The 15,802-nt window shown below is 32.6% G+C and overlaps 1 pseudogene; it reads right to left on the reverse strand.

Annotated features, from left to right (window-relative positions):
- Window positions 1-13,201: 13,201 nt before the first annotated feature.
- Window positions 13,202-14,785, reverse strand: LOC120077106 (annotated as a pseudogene).
- Window positions 14,786-15,802: the final 1,017 nt, after the last annotated feature.

The raw sequence follows: 15,802 nt of genomic DNA on the forward strand, positions 1-15,802 counted from the left end.
TAAATTAATAAAAGACTAATTTAAACATGAATCCCTATTCATGTAAACAATATTTAAATCAATATTTAAATATTTTATACTCTCCAATTTACGTTTAATTTCGAAAAATTTAAACGTTAATTATATTGCATATAATTATCCAAACCCTAAAAATTGAAATTTGAATATTTCAAATTCCTAACCCTAATTTTGTATTTGAACACTTCAAATTTGCTCAATATTCTAATCCAAGGTTTAATCTTTTACGAGCAAGTAGAGGGACTTTATGGACCTATAGATCATGAGCTCCAATGATTTGAGATTAAATGGCTAAACTCTTTAAACCGAATTAATCAATATTTGTTAACTACTGAGACATACCAATATAGCTCGATAGTTGTACTCTCCACAATGTAGATATATTTCTATCTAGTTGATTTCACTATAATCAATAAGTCGATCCTTCATAGGTCGTTCGTATTTACAGCTTGGTCAAAATTACCGTTTTATCCTTGTAAATACATCTTGCTCCTTAAGCTCCCACTGATCCTCTATTGAACAATTGGTTTATAGTTCAATAATAAACTATGTCCCTCTCGGCCATGAGAGGGCGGTGCTCCTTTGTTCAAGACCAGAAATTAATACTTAGGGGAACAACCTATCTGCTAACCTTAAAATTGGTAGGAGTGAAATCTTGCAAGACTATCTCTCCAGTCTTATCCCCAAAATGGGAGGCTTGTTGAGCAGTATTGTTGAACTACTCTCACTTATGTCAATAAAAGGATAATCCCAAACAAATAGGAGCTCACAGTTAGCTCAGGATTAAGATCAAGTTACCCTAGGTCATCGAATTGAAATAGTCAGTTTTAATAGTAAATAGTCGTTATAAAGAAAAGTGATTATATCATGGTCCAATCTTATGCAAAACTCTTTTCAATAAGATGCCCCCACTCACATGTCTCCGCATGAACGATTTCGAGATCACATCATTTATAATAGTATACAAAGTAGGTCGCATCCATAGTATCCTCAAAACGAGGTACTCAATCTCATCCTTATACTTATAGACCTTTTTGGCTATATACTATAACTTGATCCTCTTTTATGTCTCTACATAAAGTTACAATATTCATACTATAGCCATGGATTCGTTTATTGGATTTTATAACATGATGCAATTTCAATTTCTATAACACTTTTATTGAATAAATGATTCAATAATACTTTTATTGATAAATAGAATATGTTTCCATGATTACGAACTGCGAGTTTTAGGACATTCCGAACAATTTCATGCTTGATTTCTCAAATCAAACGCTTAATAATTTTATCGAACATCAAATGCAGAACTCATACAAAGAATTCAAAGCAGATTTGCTTAGATATTACAAAAGTTGCAGCAACCCTGAGCAGGCACGTGCCAACCCACTTAGCCGGCTTAAGAATAGATTCAAAGATTGACATTTTTTGTGTGACTATCTTGAGAGTGAAGAATTCTAGGTTATAATAATTAAGGACGTCTAGTTACATACTATCATGAACTTCATTTACTATTATGGAATATCTTTTCAATTTTTTTGTTTGAATGTAGAAAATTTTAGAGATGAATAGGAAGAATAGAGAGAAGTGGGATGTGTTGACCTATTCAAAGAAACGTAGTTTAAAAAGTGGCAAGTTTGTGAATCAGGCAGCTGAGGATGCACATGTAATCAATTTGTTTTATTTTCATTTTGTTTTAATTTGTAAGTTCAGTCACTTGTACTTACGCAACTTAATTAATATGTGCAGAATCAAATGTTAGAATTACAATCAAACCCCACTCCAAAAGGTTCCCAACCACTAACAGGGGATGAAATTTGTGAGATAGTTTTGGGTAGACGACCCAACCACATAAAAGGTCTAGGGTGGGGCCCTAAACCTAAGTCAACGAGGATTAGCAGTTCTTGAAGTTCATCATCTACTCAAGAAATGCATGATAGGGAGGTGAGAGAACTAAAAGCCAATGTTGTACACTCACAATAAAAAATTAAGGAACTTGAAGACGTTCAATGAAAGAGGATCATGCAAGACAGAAAGAAGAACTAAAAAAAAACAATTGAAGAAAACGATCATAGAGAGAAGGTCCATCGAATCAGGTATGATTATTACTTCATATTTAATTAGCTAATATGTTATTATCCTACAGTTATGGTAACAAAGTAGTTATGTCTTACTATTAGTTTTAGGGCAATGAATTGTTGGCTATCCTACAGTTATGGTAGCCAAACAACTGGATTTTCGTGTCTTTGTGGAGTTTTTGTGTGTGTTTGTGGAGGTTTATCATGAAGCTTGAATATTGTGTGGGGTGGGTTGAGATTAGTTAAACTTGTTTTGGAGTTCAACTTGTGGTGTTTTTGTGGAGGTTTATGAAGTTTGAATGTTGTGAGTAAGTACTTCAATTTCTGAAATTGAAGTCGATGAAATTATGAATTTTGGAAATTCTTTAAAAATTTCTTATGAGCTCTCAACCCTCTCGAAAACTACTTCCAATTCCTTTCAATTCAGAGTTCCACAACCTCGAATCCAAGGTTTAGAATAGTAGGGGAAGATTCTCTTTGCAGGCTACTGTAAATTGAAGGTCAAATTCATGGAAGAGTAGAAGGATTAAGGTGGAATTCTTCAAAGGTAATTGAACTGAAACCCTTGTTGTGAAAAAATTGTTTTTAAGCAGGCTTGTAACTTAAATTTAAGTGTAACTAGAGTGCTTAATGATTTTTGTTTCTTCCACTTTATGCATGTTTACTCCATCAAGCAGCACAACATAGGAATCTCACGGTTCAAAACTAATGGAAGAGATTGTAGGATATTGACACATTTCTCTTCACCCACTTACCACGAACTATCTCACCTTGCTATTGACCCATGCAAAACACTTTCCGAGTGGAGGTCACTCTCAGGGTGACTCGAAACCTAGCATGAATCTCATGGTGTGAACTCTTAGGGAACGTGAGAGCTAAGAACAATCATATCGTATATGTTATTAATCTCCCATTGAAGTGTTCTAAATGTTTTGGTATATATTTTTACTTAGGCATATTTCAGCCAATAAACACCCCTAAGTTTTATGTGTTTATCTAAGTATAACATTTATATTTGGATTTAACCTACGATGTCTAAGTGATAAAAACCATTTTATTATCTTACACCACACGTATGCTCATAAACCAGTTAACAACGCTCAACAATTCGACTAAAATCCCAAGTAGGAGGTGTTACATTGACCGTCCAACTTAAGTACCTCCAGACTAGACAGGATTTGTAGACCAATTGAGTTTGTAAACCATGTTTTATAATAACGACCTATTTTAACTATTAAAACAAGTTGTTTTGTAGAAACTAAGTGAGCATGTATTTTTATCTTTGTTATAGATTTTAAATTCTAATTTCTTTATAAACTTTATAAAACCATTAGACAGGCTATAATATATGCTAAGATATATAAATTAACAATTATAACAATCAATTTTTAAGTCTTATTGAAACCCTACTCATGCATACTATATATATTATAACCAATTATAAAAATATATCAATGCAAGAAATATGCTTTCCTATTGGAGGGGATTTTAAAATCTACCATGCATACAATAATGCACAACATGTCTGATTTTAAAATAACATACATCGTATAGCATAAATATTTAAAAACAATACTGATAGGACCAACTTTGGCATCTTCCAAAAAGCCAAAAAACTAATATTACAAAAAAACAAAGACAAAAAAAAAATACTTTGAGAAAGCCTCTAGACTGTTCGAAACCGGACCCGAAAGACACCTCTAAGGCTTCAAAAATGGTGAACCAGTCCAAGGAACCAAAACCGGCGAACAGGCCATCTTCCTACGAATCGATCATCTGCCTTGTGGTGGTTTCTGAAGCTGGGATGAGTATGTTTGCAACGCTCCCATCCCAGTGTTGCAATGCTCGGCTCAAGGCATGAACAACGTTGTGACGGCTCTAAGAAATGTCACGAACACTGCGAAGGTAGTGGCTATTCTTTCCAGTTATGCTACTAACCCTGCTTGCTTGAATCTTTCAATTATAGGGCCTATTTTTAACTCTATTGACTCCAATAAAATTAAGACTCTTAATCATACATTAGAGACTCATCAACCAAGAGCCAATTATAAATTTAACAACTGAATCAAAGAGAATTGTAATGCAATGTTGAATTAAAAAACCATATCAATCACAAAAAATGCATTTGCTAGAATTTCACCCACCAAACTCAAATTTAACGCGTAATATGAGTTGCTTAAATCATGCTCTGTATCTCAATTGATAGAGTAAATATGCAAAATCTAGAAGCTAATAGAATATTAAGCTACTTTAATTGCATTTATTTGAGTTCAAAGTATGCTAAAAAAACAGTGTTTTCTGAAACAAGGGTTTTTAGAATGTATAACCTTTTAGATTCCTCCTTATCCTTGCTCTCTACAAAAATTGGATCTCCAAATCATAGTAGACACCAAGAGGATCTTCTCTACTATCCTTAGCCTTGGATTGAGTGGTAGAAACTCAAAATTATGGAGAATTGCATAGGATTGGAGAGTTTGAGAGAATTTAAAAAATTCTCTCAAATTTTCCAATAATTTCATACATTCCTCTCTCCATTTCTTAAATTGAAGTATTTACAAGTTCAAGCATGAAGCACTTAACTTTCAGCTAATTGACACTTCAATTAGCACTAAGTGAGTGGCAGATGGTTTGATTGTGAAAAAATCCACTAAAAAACAAAAATTGGATAAATCCACTAAATGCATTTCAATTTTTTAAAAATTTAATTTAATTTAATTTTAAGAATAATAAATTCTTATTCGATTTTGTTCACAGGTCGTTCGTATTTACAACTAGGTCAAAATTATCGTTTTACCCCTATAAATACATCTTGCTCCTTAAGCTCTCACTAATCCTCTATTGAACAATTGGTTTATAGTCCAACTAATAAACCATGTCCCTCCCGGCCATGAAAGGGCGGACGTTCTTTGTATACATGTCCTAACATATGTTATGCAGTTGGAATTGTCAGCAGATATCAGTCCAATCCTAGATATGATCACTAGACCGCCGTTAAAAACATCCTCAAGTATCTTCGAAGAGCGAGGGACTATATGTTTGTGTATGGTGTAAAGGATCTGATTCTTACTGGATACACTAATTCTGACTTCCAGACCGATATCGATTCAAGAAAATCAACTTCGGGGTCAATATTCACTCTGAATGATGGAGCTTTAGTTTGGAGGAGCATAAAGCAAAGTTGTATTGCTGACTCCACCATGGAATCAGAATATGTAGTTGCTTGTGAAGCAGCCAAAGAAACAGTATGGCTCATAAAGTTTCTATCTGATTTGGAAGTTGTTCCAAATATGCACTTGCCAATCACCCTGTATTGTGATAAAAGTGGAGCAGTTACTAACTCAAATGAACCCAAAAGCCACAAAAGAGGAAAGCACATTGAGCGAAAATACCATCTCATCAGGGAGATGGTACACAGAGGAGACGTGATAGTCATGAAAATAGCCTCTGAAGATAATCATGCTGGTCCATTTACGAAGGCCCTCCGGGCTAAAATGTTTGAGGGTCACCTAGTAGGATTTGGACTATGAGTTTCATAAATCTAGGGCAAGTAAGAGAATGTTAAGGGTATATAGATGCCCTAATTTATTGTATTCTCTCAATACTCAACATTGTATATATATGTATATATGTAAATCCACTAGAGTTTAGTCCAAGTGGGAGTTTGTTAGGTTATATGTCCTAAAACTTGCGGTTTATAATGTTAAACATTTTCTATTATCAATGAAGATTCTATTGATATTTATTCAATAAAACTGTTGTTGAATAGGTAAGTTGTACTTGTGTAGACTAAATCCAATAAAATAGAAGATCCATGGCTATTACATGAATACTTGAACTTTATGTGGAGACATAAAGATGGATCAAGTTCGAGTAAATAGCCAAAACAGTCTATAGTATATGAATAAAGTTGGGTACTTCATTATTGTAACACTATCAGATGCGGCCCACTTTGTATATAGTACAAACGATGTGATCCTAAGTCGTTTATGTAGAGACATGCAAGTAGGGGCGTCCTATGCAATGAGTTTGTATAAGACTAGGACCAAGAAATAAGACACTCTTACTTTATAATGCTTTTTACTGCTTAAGACTGACCATTTCAAATCAATGACTTGGGTAACTTGACCTAAATCCTGACCTAACTACGAACTCCTATTTATTCGGGATTATCCTTAGATTTGTATAGGTGAGGGTTAGCTCAACAGAAGAGGCTCAATAAGCCTACTATTTTAGGGGTAAGACCAGGTAGATAGCTGAGGACATATGGTGCAAGACGGAATTCACTCCTACCCGATTGAGAGAGATTAGAGAGGTTGTTCTGTTAAGTACTGATTCTATGTTTTGAACAAGGGCCCCACCCTCTCATTGGCCTGAGAAGGACTCGGTTTAGTGATTAGATCACAAACCAATTGTTCATTAGAGGATTAGTGAGACCTAAGGAACAAGATGTAATTTCGAGGGTAAAACAACTTTAGACCTAGTCGTTGTTATGAACAACCTATGAAGGGTCGACTTACTGATTATGGTTAAATTAGGTGGATAGAAACATATCTACAGTGAGGAGAGTGTAACTACTGAGCTATACTGGTGTGCCTCAGTAGTTAACAAATATTGATTAATTTGGTTTAAAGATTTTAACTAGTTAATCTCAAATTGTCGGATCTCATGATCTGTAGGTCCATAAGGTCCCTCTACTAGCTCGTAAAAGATTAAATCTTGGATTAGAATATCGAGTGAATTTGAAGTGTTCAAATTCAGTTTAGGGTTTCAATTTGAAGTGTTCAAATTTCAATTTAAAGTTTGAATATTGAAGTGTTCAATTTCAATTTATGGTTTGCACATTCATATTTGATATAATTAAACGTTTAATTTTGTTGAAAATTAAACCTAATTGGAGAGTTCAACATATTTAAATATTGATTAAATGAATAGGGATTCATGTTTCAACTAGGTGTTTTATTAATTTAATATGAATTTCAAATTTCAATTATAGAAATTGATTTTTTTTTGTTTAATTTAATTAAGTTACAATTAAATTAAATTAAGTTTGAAACTGGGTTGTAGTGGATTTATGCAAGTTTTAGACTTTTTAGTGGATTTTTCCCTAAATCAACACCTAGCCTACTTACTCTAATGCCATTTCAAATGTCATATGGCTGAAAGAATTAGTGCTTGCATGTTTATGTTAAATAAATGCTTAAATTTCTGAAATTGAAATGGATGAAATTCTAAAATTTTGGAAATTTCTTAAAAAATTTCTTTGAGCTCTCAAACCCTCTAAAAAACTACTTCCAATTCCCTCTCAATCAAGAGTTCCACAACTCAAATCCAAGGCTGAGAATAGTAGGGAAGATTCTCTTTGCGAGCTACTGTAAATTTGAAGGTCAAATTCATGGAAGAGTAGAAGGATTAAGGTGGAATTCTTCAAAGGTAATGAACTGAAACCCTTGTTTGTGAAAAATTGTTTTTAAGCAGGCTTGTAACTTAAATTAAGTGTAACTAGAGTGCTTAATGATTTTGTTTTCTTCCACTTTATGCATGTTTACTCCATCAAGCAGGCACAACATAGGAATCTCACGGTTCAAACTAATGGAAGAGATTGTAGGATATGTTGACACATTTCCTTCACCCACTTACCACGAACTACTTCTCACCTTGCTATTGACCCATGCAAACACTTTCCGAGTGGAGGTCACTCTCAGGGTGACTCGAAGCCTAGCATGAATCTCATGGTGTGAACTCTTAGGGACGTGAGAGCTAAGAACAACATATCGTATATGTTATTAATCTCCCATTGAAGTGTTCTAAATGTTTTGGTATATATTTTTACTTAGGCATATTTCAGCCAATAAACACCCTAAGTTTATGTGTTTATCTAAGTATAACATTTATATTTGGATTTAACCTACGATGTCTAAGTGATAAAACCATTTTATTATCTTACACCATTCACGTATGCTCATAAAACCAGTTAACAACGCTCAACAATTCGACTAAAATCCCAAGTAGGAGGTGTTACATTGACCGTCAACTTAAGTACCTCCAGACTTAGACAGGATTGTAGACCAATTGAGTTTGTAACCATGTTTTATAAGATAACGACCTATTTTAACTATTAAAACATGTTGTTATTAAAACTAAGTGAACACGTATCCTATCTTTGTTATAGATTTTAAATGTCTAATTCATTTTATAACTCTTATAAAACCATAGACAGGCTATAATATATGCTTAAGCATATTAATATAACAATTATAACAATCATATTAATCTTATGAAACCCTACTCATGCATACTATATATATTATAACCAATTTATAAAATATATCAATGCAAGAAATATGCTTTCCTATGGTGGGATTTTAAATCTACATGGCATACAATATGCACATACATGCTGAATTTAAATATAACATACATCCTATGCATAAAATATTTAAACAATACTGATATGGACCAACTTTGGCATCTTCAAAAAGCAAAAAACTAATTTATTACAAAAAAACAAAAGACAAAAAAAAAAACTTGAGAAAGCCTCTAGACTGTTCGAACCGACCCGAAGACCCTCTAAGGCTTCAAAAATGGCTGAACCAGTCCAAGGAAGCCAAAACCGGTCGAACCAGCCATCTCCTACGAATCGATCATCGTGCTTGTGTGTTTCTGAGCTGGGATGAGTAGTGTTGCAACGCTCCATCCCAGTGTTGCAATGCCTCGGGCTCAGGATGAACAACGTTGTGACGCTCTAAGAACATGTCACGACACTGCGAAGGTAGTGGCTATTTTTCCAGTTTATGCTACTAACCTTGCTTGCTTGAATCTTCAATTATAGCCTATTTTTAACTCTATTGACTCCAATAAAATTACAGACTCTTAATCATACATTAAGGCTCATCAACCAAGAGCCAATTATAAATTTAACAACTGGATCAAAGAGAATTCTAATGCCAAAGTTGAATTAAAAACCATATCAATCACAAAAAATGCATTGCTAGAATTTCACCCACCAAACTCAAATTAACGTTAATTGGTTGCTTAAATCATACTCTGATACCAATTGATAGAGTAAAGATGCAAAATCTAGAAGCTAATAGAATCATTAAGTACTATAATTACACTTTTGAGTTCAAAGCATGCTAAAAAACAGGTTTTCTGAAACAAGGGTTTTTAGAATGTATACCTTTATAGATTCCTTCTTGATCCTTGCTCTCTACACAAAATTGGATCTCCAAATCATCAATAGACCACCAAGAGGATCTTCTCTACTATCCTTAGCCTTGGATTGAGTGGTAGAAACTCAAAATTAGGAGGAATTGGATAAGGAATTGGAGAGAGTTTGAGAGAATTTAAAAAATTCTCAGAATTTTCCAATAATTCAACATGCCTCTCTCCAATCTCTGAAATTGAAGTATTTAACAAGTTCAAGCATGTAATCACTTAAAATTTCAGCTAATTGACACTTCAATTAGCACTAAATGAGTGGGCAAGATGTTGATTTGTGAAAAAATCCACTAAAAACAAAAATTGGGATAAATCCACTAAATGCATTTCAATTTTTAAAATTAATTTAATTTAATTTAAGAATAAATTAAATCTTAATTCGATTTTTGTAAATTGAATTTAAAAATGAAAAATTGATTTAATTTTAGTTGATTAATTAAATAAATTTAATTAATTAATTAAATAATAATTTAATATCAAATATTAAATTAATAAAACACATAATTTAAACATGAATCCCTATTCATGTAAACAATATTTAAATCAGTACTTAAATATTTTAAACTCTCCAATTTACGTTTAATTTCGAAAAATTTAAATGTTAATTATATTGAATATAATTATCTAAACCCTAAAAATTGAAAATTTAACATTTCAAATTCCAAACCCTAGTTTCAAATTTGAACAATTCAAATTTGCTCAATATTCTAATTCAACGTTTAATCTTTTACGAGCTAGTAGAGGGACATTATAGACCTATAGATCATGAGCTCTAACGATTTGATATTAATTGGCTAAACTCTTTAAACCGAATTAATCAATATTCGTTAACTACCGAGACATACCACCTTAGCTCGATAGTTGCACTCTCCTCACTGCAGAAATATTTCTGTCCACTTGATTTAACCATAATCAGTAAGTCGATCCTTCACAGGTCGTTCGTATTTACAGCTAGGTCAAAATTACCGTTTTACCCCTGTAAAGACATATTACTCCTTAAGCTCCCACTGATCCTCTATTGAACAATTGGTTTATAGTCCAACTAATAAACCAAGTCCTTTTCGACTATGAGAGGGTAGAGCTTTTTTGTTCTAGATCAGGAATCAGTACTTAAGGGAACAACCTATCTGCTAACCTTAAAATGGGTGGGAGTGAGTTGCATCTTGCAAGACTATGTCTCCAGTTATCTATCGTGTCTTATCCCCAAAATGGGAGGCTTGTTGAGTAGTGCTATTGAACTACTCTCACCTATGCAGATCAAAGGATAATTCCAAATAAACAAGAGTTCATAGTTAGCTCAGGATTAAGATCGAGTTACTTTAGGTCATCGAATTGAAATAGTTAGTTTTAACAGTAAACGGTCGTTATAAAAAAAAGTGACTATTTCATGGTCCGGTCCTATGCAAAACTCTTTTGTATAGGATGCCTCCACTCGCATGTTTCCACATGAAGATTTGGGATCACATCGTTTGTAACTGTATACAAAATAGATCATATTCATAGTATCCCCAGGACAAGGCATCCAATCTCATCTATATACTTATAGACCTTTTTGGCTATATACTATAACTTGATCCTCTTTTATGTCTCTACATAAAGTTACAATATTCATAATATAGCCTTGGATTAATTTATTGGATTTTATAACAAAATTCCATTTCAATTTCAATAACACTTTTGTTGAATAAATTATTCAATAATACTTTTATTGATGAACAGAATATGTTTCCATGATTACGAACTGCGAGTTTTAAGACATTCCCAATAATTTCTTGCTTTATTTCTCAAATCAAATGCTTAATAATTTTATCAAACATTAAATACAGAACTCATTCAAAGAATTCAAAGCAGATTTGCACAGATATTACAAAAGTTGTGGCAACCCTGAGCAAGCACGTGCCAACCCACTTAGCTAGCCTAAGAATAAATTCAAAGATTGGCATTTTTTGTGTGACCATCTTGAGAGTGAAGAACTTCAGGTTATAATAATTAGGGATATTTCTTTACATACTATGATGAACTCCATTTACTATTATGGAATATCTTTTTAATTTTTTTTAATGTAGAAAATTTCGTAGATGAATAGGAAAAATAGAGAGAAATTTCCATTCGATCACGTACGTGATCGAAGTCATTCCTGCAACTTCAATCTGAGCTATAGGAAAAACAAGGCCAAGAAGTGGGATGTGTCGACCTATTCAAAGAAACGTAGTTTAAAAAGTGGCAAGTTTGCGAATCAGGCAGCTGAGGATGCACATGTAATCAATTTATTTTATTTTCATTTTGTTTTAATTTGTAAGTTCAGTAACTTGTACTTATGCAACTTCATTAATATGTGCAGAATCAAATGTAAAAGGTTCCCAACCACTAACAGGGGATGAAATTTATGAAACGGTTTTGGGTAGACGACTCGGTCACGTAAAAGGTCTAGGGTGGAGCCCTAAACCTAAGTCAACGAGGAGTAACAGCTCTTCGAGTTCATCATCTACTTAAGAAATGCATGATAGGGAGGTGAGAGAACTGAAAGCCAATGTTGTACAGTCATAATAAAAAATTAAGGAACTTGAAGACGTTCAATGAAAGAGGATCATGCAAGACAGAAAGAAGAACTAAAAAAAAAAACAATTGAAGAAAACGATCATAGAGAGAAGGTCCATCGAATCAGGTATGATTATTACTTCATATTTAATTAGCTAATATGTTATTATCCTACAGTTATGGTAGCAAAGTAGCTATGTCTTACTATCAGTTTTAGGATAATGAATTGTTGTCTATCCTGCAGTTATGATAGTCAAACAATTGGATTTTCGTGTCTTTGTGGAGTTTTTGTGTGTGTTTGTGGAGGTTTATCATGAAGCTTGAATATTGTGTGGGGTGGGTTGAGATTAGTTAAACTTGTTTTGGAGTTCAACTTGTGGTATTTTTGTGGAGGTTTATGAAGTTTGAATGTTGTATGGGGTGGGTTGAGATTAGTTAAACTTGTTTTGGAGTTCAAACTTGTTGGTGTTTTTGTGGAGGTTTATGAAGTTTGAATGTTGTGTGGGGTGGGTTGAGATTAGTTAAACTTGTTTTGGAGTTCAGCTTGTGTGGTGTTTTGTGTGTTTGTGGAGTTTATCATGAAATTTGAATGTTATGAGGGTCGGTTTGAGAGTTCTTTATACATTTAATCTTGATATATATAATAATATGCTCCAATTAATTTAATTGTAGGTAAACTACTGTTTTTAGCAAGATTTAAAATTAACCATCAAGGCCAAAATTCCACACACGAAGACTACCTTACAAACCTTATGTATTATTTTACTTCCTTATCAGAAAAGGGAGAAAATGGAGTTAGAATAATAGAGGAAGAAACAAAGAATAACACTACATCTCAAATTACACAAGAAAAATCCTCGATTGGCAAACATAAGAGAAGCGAAAATGAAAACCCCAGCTGAAAAGGACGAAAATGGGGTTACAATTACAGGAGGAGGAAGGGAAAGAAGGAGAGAGATTGTTGAGTGAGGTAGGAGAAAGAAGTAGGAGAGAGATGCCGGCGAGATAGATGGAAGATCTCATCTTTTGTTTTGACGCAAATGACCAAGTTTTTTTATAAAAAGAAAAAAGTAAGTCTGGAAATTAACAAAACACTTTTGTAAACAAATTCTGTCCCAATTTAAAATAGGTCAACAACCTATTAAACAAAAAAAAAATTAAAAAGAAGAAGAAAACATACATTGTTACACCAAGAAGTTAAAAGTACTAAGAAACTTTCCATATGAATATAAACAAATAAGACTTCAATTACCATCACACGCGATGGATGAATTCTACCTCACATTCGTTGAACTAAAAAAAAAATTATTAAAAAAAGCAAAAAAAATATATATCCTCTAAAGTACAAATTAAATAAGGCAATGCAATTCAGGAAAAATAGCATGGATGAGCCAATGTGCCATGAACTTATAAGCCTTCTGTGTCAAGTGGACTCCATCCAACTAATATGCTCATTAGGATTTTGACAAACTTCAACTCCAGGAAGCCCACACATTTTCATAAGGTTAAAGTTGTAATTTCCTCCAACCCCACAACATGATTTTTGCAAAGAACCTTCATCAAATCCTGCTCATAGAAAATAGGGTTTAGAGAATTCAAAACATACAAATTTGAGAAACGTTTCAATCAACATCTAACTATATCAAGATTTTGTGTGATGTGAAAAACATACCTAGTACAAAAGCATGACGAAGAATCCAAAGGAATGCATTATAGTAATCACCATAAACGATAACGGTATGTGGATTCTCTTTCTTCAATACTTCAATCGCTTCTTTGACTTGATCATTGTGATAGCTGGCAAAACCATTCAAATCCTTTAAACAGTGGAGTTCATCATACGCACTTGTATCATTGGTTTGGAATCCAGTGGATAGATGGGGAAACATCCATTGGAAAGTTTCCAGGAACAACAACTCGAGTAGCACCATAGCTTTATTACTCTCTACAAACATCACAAAAAAAAATTAAGTATAAAAAACTTCTCCCATATTCATATGACGAGGAACCAAAAACAAAAACATGAAAAAAGAATATCTTAGCAACAAATTACCTCAACAGCAGACTTATGGATTGGACAACATCGGGCACCATATCTTTTACCTCTTGAATAGTTTTGCCTTGGAAGAGTGCATAGTTATAGTCATTGCCGCCAATCTCACCCACCAAGAATAAAGCATTGTACAATTTCTCGTTGCAATCTACACACAACATGTAGATATTTGTGAAACTATCCAACATTAAACAAAATGTAAAATTAAAGGAAAAAAACTTAAAGAAAATATATCTCAAAATATTTATATATTAATCAAAATGTATTTATCCACATTATATTAATCAAAGAGGTTAATTAGTTACCTCTTTGATTGTAACAAATGGAATTGAAATGAGAGAACATCCAATCAAGTTGATGGCTGAGAGAAGAGTTAGTAACTGGAGAAGATATTTTCTTTTGGAAAAGAAGTTCAGAAGACAAAGCCGTAGAACCAGCAACTGCAAAGTTGACTCCATGATTTGTCAAAGCATCTTTGTTCAAATAAGGACTCACCAAAGAAGCCCTGCATCTAAAGCTACAAATTGAAATCACTGTTACATGTTATTAGTCATGAATTATTGTGGAGCAATACAATGAATTAATAAACAAAAAAACATAATATAAAAGGTTAAAAATAATAGGTACCAAAGTAATCGATCATAAGTAGACCGTTGGAGCATCGACCAGTGGGATTGTTAAAGAACGATTCGCCGTAAGGAAGGTGAGAAAAAGGAGTGTTGAGATTTTTCTCGAATGAGATTTCCAGTGTCTGAAATAGAATCACCGAGTTGATAGATAGCGTCGAACATACAGACTTTTAGTAGATGAGCATTGAAAGAAGAAGATAGGAAAAGAAAAAGAAAATAGAGATCCAAAGAGATTTCGTTGAAGCAGCCATTATTTTTTCAACTTTGGAAATTTGAGTGAGTGATAATATGGTGAGATGTTCTCTATTTATAGGTTTAGTTTCTTCCAAATGCTTTTGGGAAAACAAAAGGCTTTCAGTTTCAAATTCGGATTTGCTCATCTTTTTACTTTTTAGTGAAGGAATTTTCAAATCCCCGGATTTCCTTTTCTTTTTCCTTTTTACGAATTTAAATTCTCAATTTTCGGACACTTATATTGTTTCCAATAAAAAAATAATAAATAAATAGTTTATTTCCCATTTTTATGTGTTTCTATGTTTCTGATTGTCATTAATTCTAATTAATGTTTCTTTTTCATTATTAAATTTTGCAATTGTATAATAGCTTTTCCAAACTTCTTTTCAGTTTTTTTTAACTTTTAATTTGACTAATTATTCCAAGTTTTTTTCCTAAAATTTAGGGAGAGCTATTAAATATTTAAATCTAAAAGTTGGAGTCTTATTTAGGTACAAATTTCAATTTTATTTCATACTAGCTTCTTTTGAATTTTAAATTATGTCAAAAATTTATTACACTTTATACTATATTTAAAAATACAAACGCTTATTTTATTATATTTAAGAGAAGATTTTTTTCTAGGTAGTTTAACAATGTGGAGTAGAGATTTGATGATTATTTGCTATTCAAGCAAAAACATTTTTAATTTTAGTTTGAAAAAAATTGAGGGTATCTCCAATCATGAACTACTCCCTACACTTTGAAGTCTGATGTTTAATCTCATATTCTTGTCAATGTTGTACATATTCTTATTTTTAGGATTTTGTTTCCAATCATTACTTTTTAGTTATTTTTTATGGTTAAATTTAAATACTATATTATTTATTTTGATTGATAAAATTTTGTCGACAAATTTCACTTTTTAATTATTTTTTATAGACTAAATTTAGATATTCCCAAAGTATTCTTTATTTCGACTAATTCAATTTTAAATATTTAAAAGTCAAATAAAGTGTATGCACAATCATGTGCACCCTACAAAATAAGTAGAA

This window comes from Benincasa hispida, chromosome 5, assembly GCF_009727055.1.
Source record: "Benincasa hispida cultivar B227 chromosome 5, ASM972705v1, whole genome shotgun sequence".
Taxonomy (NCBI): domain Eukaryota; kingdom Viridiplantae; phylum Streptophyta; class Magnoliopsida; order Cucurbitales; family Cucurbitaceae; genus Benincasa; species Benincasa hispida.